Raw genomic sequence first — 10,768 nt, 5'->3', positions numbered from 1 at the left:
CCGCACTGTAGCCACCCCCTGCCAACCACCTCCGGCCACCTCGGACCTCCCCAACATGCCAGACGATGCACCTCAGCACCGCAGCACGACAGTTGTTCGGCCCCCTCCTTATTCTCCCACCTCTTGCCCCTGCTCGCACTCGCGCCAGCCGCCCAAGCGCACTAGTGAGCGCGCTCACACGCGCGGAGCCCCTGGCCCCCTGCTCTCTCTCTCTTCACTCCCCTCGCCCTAGACCAACCCCACGAGCACCCCCGACACCTTGCAGCGAGCCCGCGTGACCCGTAGCGACGACAATGAGTTCGCCGGCGCACGAGTCCACGGTGAGCCTCGGCCAGCCTATATAAGGCCCCCCCGAGCTCTCCTCTCCTCACCAATCGCCCTTTGCACTACCAAATGATCCCGCTGCACCTCCAGTTCTTCTCCAGAGGCACCCGAGCTCAAGATCGAGCTCGAGTTCCGCCGCTTCGGCTCGCCAAAGTTTGCGAGGTACATGCCTTCCCCGCTCCCCCTCTGCCCCAATCTGAAGCCGCCTCCTCCCATTGACCATTTCCCCTATCTCCCCCGCCTCGTTTGGAGCCGAAGTCGATCGGAACGACCACCGCCCGACGCTCCTCCGTCATGCTTCCTCAACGCCGGCGAACCAAGCAACTCCGGCAACGTCCACCACCACCACCCGAACGGCGACTCCACGATGAGTCCAACCGTGCCGTCAGCTCGACCCGCTGTGCTCTGCATCGCCGCCGGTGAGCACGCCGGCCCTCTGGTCGCGAGGTCAGAAATGACACGCGGGCCCCGCCTATCATCCTCGCCTCTGTCTCGCCTCCTCTCTCTCCCACTAGCAGCTGGGCCCTGCCCGTCAGGTTTAAACACCGGGCGCGCGCGCTCGCTCGCCTGGGCCTCTTTTCCCTCTGGGCCTGCTGCAATAAGGCCGTTCTGGCCTAGTTGCATAGTGTCCCTTTTCTTTTTCTTTTTCTGTCAATCTTTGAAATATTCTACGGGATAAAATAATTATCCAAATGCAATAATTCCAACTCCTAAAATCTAAGAATAATCCCACCTATTTATTGATGTTTTCATACCCATCCATTACACTTTTCTTTACTGTTCAAATTTAAATTCAAATTTGAACAATAAAATCTCCGTTTGAAAATCTGCTACTCTGTCGCCCTAACTCCAAATCCAAAACTAAGAATTTTCCCTTCTTAGTTTTCTCCCTAGTATTTAACAAAAATTAGTTGGCATTTTTCTGAGCACTTTGATTTTTTTTCTGTTGCCTTATTTTTCTCGTAGGTATTTTGCGACGATAGATTGCGTTGTTGCCAAAAGAGATTGGATCAGAAGACTTTCAAGACCCTGGAGACTTTGCTGAGCCACGCAAGCAGCCCTTTGACCATGACACCCCTCTTGTTCATTGATACCATTTTCCGATTGCATGATGATGAAATATGACGGTGGTAAACTTGTTGTGAACCACCACATGATGCATACCCCTACTCATGACTTTACCTTGTTCATGATTGCAATGTGAAGAGACTAGCTGATGCATAATGATGCATGTGTACCATGAACTGTTTGTGGTTACATTCTTTCGAAAACCCTATCGGGTGCCCTAATGCCCTTGGGAGATGTTGAACTAAGGTCACCACTTGAGGAAGAAGTGGTGTACTGAAGAGAGCTTTTGGTGTGTGTAAAATGATGGATTATATTTATGTGTGATTACCGTCCCAACCAAACATGTGCAACCACTCTACCCCTTTATGGGACGGGGCATTATCGATTACTTAGACTGATACTAGCATGGTGCCCACATTACTAGTGACGGGGGTGACTTGAGGTCACTCTCGGGACGGGGTCGTGCTTGGATAGGCGGCCATGACTGTTTTCATAGGGCACCGGACACACCATTGGTCCCGTCGTGTATGCCTGATAATGTGAAAAGGGTAGAGTCCCACGATCTTTTGCTTATACACGAGGGCCATGTATCAACGAGTGGACCCTATGTTAGTGTCTTCTAGGGAAAGGTAATGATCGGGTGCTTCCCCCGAGTACTTTAGGTACTGCGGGATCGCGGATGACACGAAAGCCTCCCGGATCTTGTGGTTAAAGTGCGCAACCTCTGCATGTGTGTGTGGAAGAGAACTATTTGTGTCAAGGTGGTGACTTGACATGTTGAATGAAATGGCATTGATCCAAACTCTATTTATGTTGATACATGTAACATATTCTCAAGATTACCCATGTTCGTTGATGCATATCTCACAAGTTGATAGGACATCTCAACTAGCTTGAAGCTAGGTTGCTTACTTGTTGTACAATTGCATTGTTACTTTGAACCAAATCATGGGTTACTTGCCAGTACATTCAAAGTACGCATTGGCTTTCCACTGGTTATTTAATTGGCCAGGCATGGAAGAGAAGGACTTCGAGGAAGAGTTTCTTGGTGACGAACATGCGAACTAGGACGTTTTCCAGTCATAATGCCTGTAGGGTTAAGGTAGATGGAATGGGTTCTACTTATCAACAAAGATTTCCGCTGCTTATGTTCCATTTGATGTTCAGCGCTTAAGGCTTTATCAATGTAATTCTTGACCATAATGGTCATAATTTGTGTAATACGGTATGTATGGATGTAAGACTCTTGTTATTCAGCTTCTGTTTGTTCAGTGAGCATTGATCTCTGGGATCACTATACACGTGCACTCGATGATCTCGAATTATGAGTCAGGGTCCCCACAATACCCCTGAAATATGTGTTTAAACACCATTTTCCTTTCCATTGTTTTGTTTAATCTGATAATCATATTTTTCCTTTCCATTGTTTTTTAAGCTTTCTTGTAATCTATATGATCTAAGAAGTAATAATTCACTGCTTATGTAAATACCTCGGTCTACAACTCTGTTAGTAAGACCTTGTTACTAATGTTGATGACATTCTGGTAGCCACTGATGGACAAGAACCTTGCCTAATGGTCCGCCTCGTTCAACAAGCAGGAAAATGGTTCTCTTCGTCCCTCGCCCTTGGTACCGACACTATTGCCGGCATAACCGACAGGCTACCCTCTGACCCGCCTTGCTGTCATGACCATGCAAGATGTCACCGCTCCTCCTACTTTTAACCCACATGGTGGGCCCATAACCCGCCGTTCCACAGGATCGAAACCTGACTCTCCTGTACACCCCCTATTTCCCTAGTTATTCCTCGCGCGTGGCCTCGTATGTAATTCACGAGCCAACTTCCGAGAGATCATCAATTCTGTTATTAGACACAATACTTATTCCTGTAGCTTTGAGCCCCTTTCACGCCCTGTTTCAGGCATCGAAATGTTACCTGCCCGCTCAAAACTTTGCCTGATACCTCATTACTTTACTCTCGATAATTTCTTAAGTTTTGATATGAGAATTTCTTTCCGCCACCTTCACCGATGTTATCGACCAGATAGTCAACCTTGTCGAGGTCCATTCTCCTGGAATACTCCCCCTTTATTCTTTCGTAAGTACGATGGAGTTTCTGAAGGAAGGATGCCGACTTCATCAAGATGACCTAAAGAAGAGATATCAAGACATCAACGTAATGGATCGACCTCTTCGAGAAGAGCAACCAAGAACAAGAAGAACCGTTAGAATTTCGTAACCTATTCTTCCCCCTTGCTCCCCTCTTAAATCTTGGGACAAGATTTCTTGTAGTGGAGGAGAATTGTGACGCCGGATAATTAAGCTACAGTAACCCTCTACTAATGATGCCACGTCACCTCGATTACAGTTGCTAATCTCGCTTTAGTTCGAAACTGGTTCAAATTCAAAATTCAAATTCAAGTTAAATAATAAAAGTTTTCAAACAATAAATCTAAAATGTTCGGGTTGTACCAAATAATGCATAGGTAATTATGGTGGAGAAACCACCCTTTTATAAAATGTTAAAATACTCAAATGTGAATGAAACAGCACCATAACCAATCTAGTAAATGCCTTTTATTATTTATAAAATATTAAACTATTTTATTTAATTACCCAAATTAATGTGGCAGTAATAAATATAGTAATACTAATTTAGAAACCATTTATGTATTTTATAAAACTGTAACCATTAAAGAATAAAATAAAATAGGAAAGGAAAAATAAATAAAAAGTAAAGGAAACAAAATAGCAAAATAAAAGAAAACAAAAGGGCTTCCCTAGTCCATATTGGGCCAAATGGCCCAGCTGGCCGCAGAACCAACCGGCCCAGTCCGGCCCCCACTCCCCTATAACCCACCCTGAAACCCTAGCTACTATAGCACCCATTCCCCTCCCCACTCGGTCCCCACGTCCCCCTCCCCGATCCAAATCTGGATTGGGGGAACGAACCGCGTCGTCCGCCCCCGACGCCACAGGACTGCGCCGTCGCCGCCGCACCAGGACCTCGCCGGAGGCCAGCTCACTGGACTGCCTCCCCTACGTCATCGTCGTCCCTGTCTTCCTCCTCGCGCCCGGCTGCCTAAGACCCTACGGCCACGTCGTGAGCTCCGGCCTCCCTTCCTCTCTCCCTTGTTCTCTATCAGCGGCGTCGTCCACTCGCGCGCGCATGACCGTAGCCCCGCCCCGTCGCCCCTGCTTGCCTGGCCCTGACCTGGCGCGTGCCCACGCGCACCCGACCACCCGCTACACGCTTGCCGCCTGCGCACCGCGACCTCCGCCAGCACCCGCGCGTGCACCGCACCCGCTCGCCCCTGCTCTTGCTACTCTGCTGCTGCTGCCGCTGCGCCTCCCTGGCGCCTGCCTCCCCGCGGCTCCTGCGTGGCCACTTCCCCACGGCCATCCGCCGCGCCTCACCCACGGCTCCGCTCGCTCGCTGCCACTACACTGTCGTCCCACGCGCTCGCCCGCAGATCGCCCCGTCGACCGCACGATGGCGCCCATGCGTGCCCCCTCTGCCACGCTTGGCAGCCGCCCGGCCTCGCCCCGTTCCGCTCGCTCGCATCACCCACTGCTGTGCGAGCCTCCTCCATGGGGCGGCCCTGCCGCTGTTCCACGCCTGCGCACCGCCCTGGCCCCCTGCTCCCTGTGGCCGCCCTGCCATGGCCGCCGGCGCCCCGTAGCACCCAAGCCCGTTTGGGCTTAGCCCGATTGCCCAGCGCCCGATAGGCCCCGATGGGCCTATGACATGTGGGGCCCAGCCCACCTGAACATTTAAAAAAGGAATTAAAAATGAATAAAAATATTAATTAATTAATTAATTAACTAAATGAGTTAACTTAATTAAATGTGCTTAATTGACGTAATGATTTAACCAAACTAATTAAACATGTTTAGGTTATTCCAGTCAATGACATGCTGGCCCCCACACGTCAGCGACCCAGTCAAAACCTGTGTTGACTGCTGACATCATGTTGATGCAGTAAACCTAATTTTGATTTAAATGAAATATGCTAATACTGAAAAATGATTAAATGCTTTCTAAATTAATATAAAATAAACCTTAGGTCGGATAAAAATACTTTGTACATGATAGTTGCTCAGAACGACGAGACGAATCCGAATACGTAGCCCGTTCATGTGCCACACATCCCTAGCATAGCAAACACACAACTTTTCCCCTCTGGTTCATCTATCCGAAAATGGGGAACACCGGGGATACTTTCCCGAATGTTTTCCCTCCTTCGCCGGTATCACCTCCTACCGCATTAGGGCACTCCTAGCACTGCTCATTGTCATGTCATGCATCATTATGCTTATGTTTGCATTATATTTATTGTTTATTCCCCCTCTTCTCTGTTAGACACCGAGATCGACGCCGCTGCTACCCAGTACGACTACGGTGTTGATGACCCCTCCTTCTCGGCTGAACTTCCAGGCAAGCCCACCACTTGATCACTAGATATCGCCTATTCTTTCTCTCTACTGCTTGCATTAGAGTAGTGTAGCATGTTACTGCTTTCGGTTAATCCTATTCTACTGCATAGCCTGTCATTGTTGCCACAATTGTCGATACCTTTACCTGCTTCCTATTGCTTAGTATAGGATGCTAGTATTCCATCAGTGGCCCTACATTCTTGTCCGTCTACCATGCTATACTACAGGGTCGTGATCACTCGGGAGGTGATCGTGGGTATATACTTACATACACATTATATGATACATGTGGTGACTAAAGTCGGGTCGGCTCATAGAGTACCCGCAAGTGATTCCGATGTGGGGGCTGGAGGGACAGGTGGCTCCATCCCGGTAGAGGAGGGCCTGGGTTCCCGACGGCCCCCAACTTTTACTTTGTGGCAGAGCGACAGGGCAAGTTGAGACCACCTAGGTGAGAGGTGGGCCTGGCCCTGGTCGGCATTCGCGGTTACTTTAAAATAACACACTTAACGAGATCTTGGTATTTGATCTGAGTCTGGCCACTGGCCTATACGCACTAACCAACTACGCGGGAACAGTTATGGGCACTCGACGTCGTGGTATTAGCCGAAGCCTTCTTGACATCAGTGACTCAGCGGCGGGTGCCGGATTGGAATGGAATGCCTGCTCTTGTATTATGGAGGCTAGGTCTTCTTTCGGCCGCATTTGCAACGTGTAGGTGAGCAACGGGCATTGGGCCCAGACCCCTGCACGCATAGGATTTAGACCGGTGTGCTGACCTCTGTGTTGTTCCAAGTTGGGGCTGCGACGTGTTGATCTTCCGAGGTCAGGCATGACCCAGGAAAGTGTGTCCGGCCAGAGGGATCGAGCGTGTTGGGTTATGTGGTGCACCCCTGCAGGGAAGTTTATCTATTCAAATAGCCATGTCCCTCGGTAAAAGGACGACCCAGAGTTGTAACTTGACCTTATGACAAATAGAACTACATACTTAATAAAACACACCCTTTCAAGTGCCAGATACAACCCGGTGATCACTCTCTAACATGGCGACGAGGAGAGGATCGCCGGGTAGGTTTATGCTATGCGATGATACTTGGTGAACTTACCATCTACTCTCTTCTACATGCTGCAAGATGGAGTCTGCCATAAGCGTAGTCTTTGACAGGACTAGCTATCCCCCTCTTATTCTGGCATTCTACAGTTCAGTCCACCGATATTCCCCCTTTACACAAATACCCATGCATATGTAGTGTAGATCCTTGCTTGCGAGTACTTTGGATGAGTACTCACGGTTGCTTTGCTCCCCCTTTTTCCCCCTTTCCTTTCTTCTCGGTTGTCGCAACCAGATGCTGGAGTCCAGGAGCCAGACGCCACCGTCAACGATGACTCCTACTACACCAGAGGTGCCTACTACTATGTGCAGGCTGGTGACAACAACGAGGGGTAGTTTAGGAGGATCCCAGGCAAGAGGCCTGCGCCTCTTTCGATCTGTATCCCACTTTGTGCTAGCCCTCTTATGGCAACTTGTTTAACTTATGTCTATACTCACATATTGTTGCTTCCACTGACTCGTCTATGATCGAGCACTTGTATTCGAGCCCTCGAGGCCCCTGGCTTGTATTATGATGCGTGTATGACTTACTTTATTTTTAGAGTTGTGTTGTGATATCTTACCGTGAGTCTGTGATCATGATCGTACACGTTTGCGTGTATGATTAGTGTACGATTTAATCAGGGGCGTCACAACTTATCAGAAAGGTTGTAGTTCTTCCACTCACTTTCTTGTAAGTACAGGCTTCACCGCAAGTCTGTAAAAAATTATATGCTTTGATTAACTCATCAAAGCATATATTCCAACTCCGACATGCATGCACCAGTCCATAGATGGATCGCCGGAGCTCGCGCATTTTGTTAGCACCTTTAGGATCGACAAAACCTTCTAGTTGCATCATATACAACACTTCTTTAAGATATCCATTAAGGAATGCTGTTTTGACATCCATTTGCCAGATTTCATAATCATAAAATACGGCAATTGCTAACATGATTCAGACAGACTTAAGCATCGCTATGGGTGAGAAGGTCTCATCATAGTCAACTCCTTGAACTTTTCGAAAACCTTTTGCAACAAGTTGAGCTTTGTAGACAGTAACATTACCGTCAGCATCAGTCTTCTTCTTGAAGATCCATTTATTCTCTATGGCTTGCCGATCATCGGGCAAGTCAACCAAAGTCCACACTTTGTCCTCATACATGGATCCCATCTCAGATTTCATGGCCTCGAGCCATTTCGCGGAATCTGGGCTCATCATCGCTTCCTCATAGTTCATAGGTTCATCATGGTCTAGTAACATGACGTCCAAAATAGGATTACCGTACTACTCTGGTGCGGAACGTACTCTGGTTGACCTACGTGGTTCGAAAGTAACTTGCTCTGAAGTTTCATGATCATCATCATTAGCTTCCTCACTAATTGGTACAGGAATCACTGGAGAAGGTACAATTACCTCATCAAGTTCTACTTTCCTCCCATTCACTTCTTTTGAGAGAAACTCCTTCTCTAGAAAGGATCCATTTTTAGCAACGAATATCTTGCCTCCAGATTTGTGATAGAAGGTGTACCCAACAGTTTCCTTTGGGTATCCTATGAAGACGTATTTCTCTGATTTTGGTCTGAGCTTATCAGGCTGAAGCTTTTTTACATAAGCATCGCAGCCCCAAACTTTAAAGAAACGACAACTTAGGTTTCCTGCTAAATCATGGTTTAAACGGTGTCGTCTCAACGGATTTAGATGGTGCCCTATTTTAAGTGAATGCAACTATCTCTAATGCATAACCCCAAAATGATAGTGGTATATCGGTAAGAGACATCATAGATCGCACCATATCTAATAAAGTGCGATTATGACGTTCGGACACACCATTACGTTGTGGTGTTCCAGGTGGCATGAGATGTGAAACTATTCCACATTGTTTTAAATGAAGGCCAAACTCATAACTCAAATATTCACCTCCACAATCAAATCGTAGAAACTTTATTTTCTTGTTACAATGATTTTCAACTTCACTCTGAAATTCTTTGAACTTTTCAAATATTTCAGACTTATGTTTCATTAAGTAGATATACCCATATCTGCTCAAATCATCTATGAAGGTCAGAAAATAATGATAACAGCCATGAGCCTCAACACTCATTGGACTGCATACATCGGTATGTATTATTTCCAATAAGTCTGTAACTCGCTCCATTTTTCCAAAGAATGGAGTTTTAGTCATCTTGCCAAGTGATTCCAAAAGTCCATCTGCATGGAGTTTCTTCATGCGCTTTACACCGATATGACATAAACTGTAGTGCCACAAATATGTTGCACTATCATTATCAACTTTGCATCTTTTGGCATCAACTAGTACAAATGCCCGTGCATTGCACCGTGCAAAAAAAGAGGCACCACCTGCTTCATATTTCATTGTGCACCATTTTATCTTTCCTTAATAATAAAGCACAGATTGAGTCTGTCGCGTTCACTGTCGCGGCATTTTTTCATAAAAGTCTTGGATGAATTTGTGTATTTAACCCGCAATACATCACTAATCTGCCAGAATTCCACTTCCTTTTTTGCGCCAGTATATGCAACTGAGGGAGACTCTTCTTGCCGCTGCCGCCAACCATCTGTTCCTATCGTCATCTCCTCTCTGTGCCTTGCGGCGGCAGCAGCCAGCCAACCAAGTTCTCTTCCTCTCCAATGTAGCTATCAAGTGCAGCGTTGCCTATACTGTTCTCAGGCATCAAGGATTTTGCTGCTTCCCAAATAATATATTGAAGTATTTTTCTTCTATTATATCTACAGGCATACTGCCTTGATTATGGTTGCCACCACCTGTCCACCACTTGGCTGGCTGTATTTATATTATCACATTGATGGACTGTTACATGGTAAATGGAAATCTGAAGTCATTTGTACATATTTGCAAACATGAATGGCCAATACTGCCTTATTTTCCATTCTCTTGCCGGTCTTTACATATTACTTTGCCATTTCAAAGATGCAACTATTTTTCTGCCATGAAAGTGCATCCATGGACAAGCAGCAATGCCATATTTTCATTGTATTAAGAAAACTTAATTTTTTGTCTATTTGTTACTAATATACATTTATTGACCAATACAGCTGCTATAGAAAACTAAGGTTTGTTGAGTATTGTTACTTTCCTTCCTGTGTTATTGTTGAGAAAGATCTCTGCTGCTGGATAACACTAGGGTTACGGCGTGCTCTATGTATGTGTTTGTGTTTGCTCCACCTGCTCTGTATGTATGTGTTTGTGTATGCTCCGCCTGCAGCTGTGTGTCTATGTGGTCCATGCTTGCCGATGGAAAGCGCGGCTTTCGGTTGCCCTTCATGACACTAATTGTGTGCTACTGATGATGATTTTGTTGCTGCTTAATACAAACATATACAGTACATAGAAGATGATATGTATGTTTTAACTTTAGTTGCAAATTGAACTGACTATCTGTTAATTTTGGGCACCATTTTATATATCCAATTTTATTAAACATCGATAATAAGGTAAAGCTGATTATTACTTTTTGTAGAATTAATTTTGGGCATGAAGAAGCCAACTTAGCATCCTTCATAAGATGGAAGAGCAGTTTTGCATAGAATAGTTTGTTAGTCATCTTTTTGGCTTTTTTGGAAACATGAAAATTTCCTCATTTTTTATGGAAGTTAAGGTTTACGTAAAAATTGGAACACTTCTTTAAAAATAATAAACGTTTATGAAAATTAGAACATTTCTTCCAAAAAACACATTTTTAACATGTGTTTTTTGTTTAAAGAATGTTTTGATATTTTTGTACATTTCTAAATGAATTTTTTTTAGTAAAAATGGAACTTTTGGGGGGAATTTTTATAATTTGAAAAAAATGCAAACCTATTTT

The sequence above is a fragment of the Triticum dicoccoides genome, chromosome 2B (assembly GCF_002162155.2).
Source record: "Triticum dicoccoides isolate Atlit2015 ecotype Zavitan chromosome 2B, WEW_v2.0, whole genome shotgun sequence".
In the NCBI taxonomy this organism is placed as follows: Eukaryota; Viridiplantae; Streptophyta; class Magnoliopsida; order Poales; family Poaceae; genus Triticum; species Triticum dicoccoides.
The sequence above is the reverse complement of the archived record's forward strand: the minus strand, read 5'-3'. Positions refer to the sequence as shown.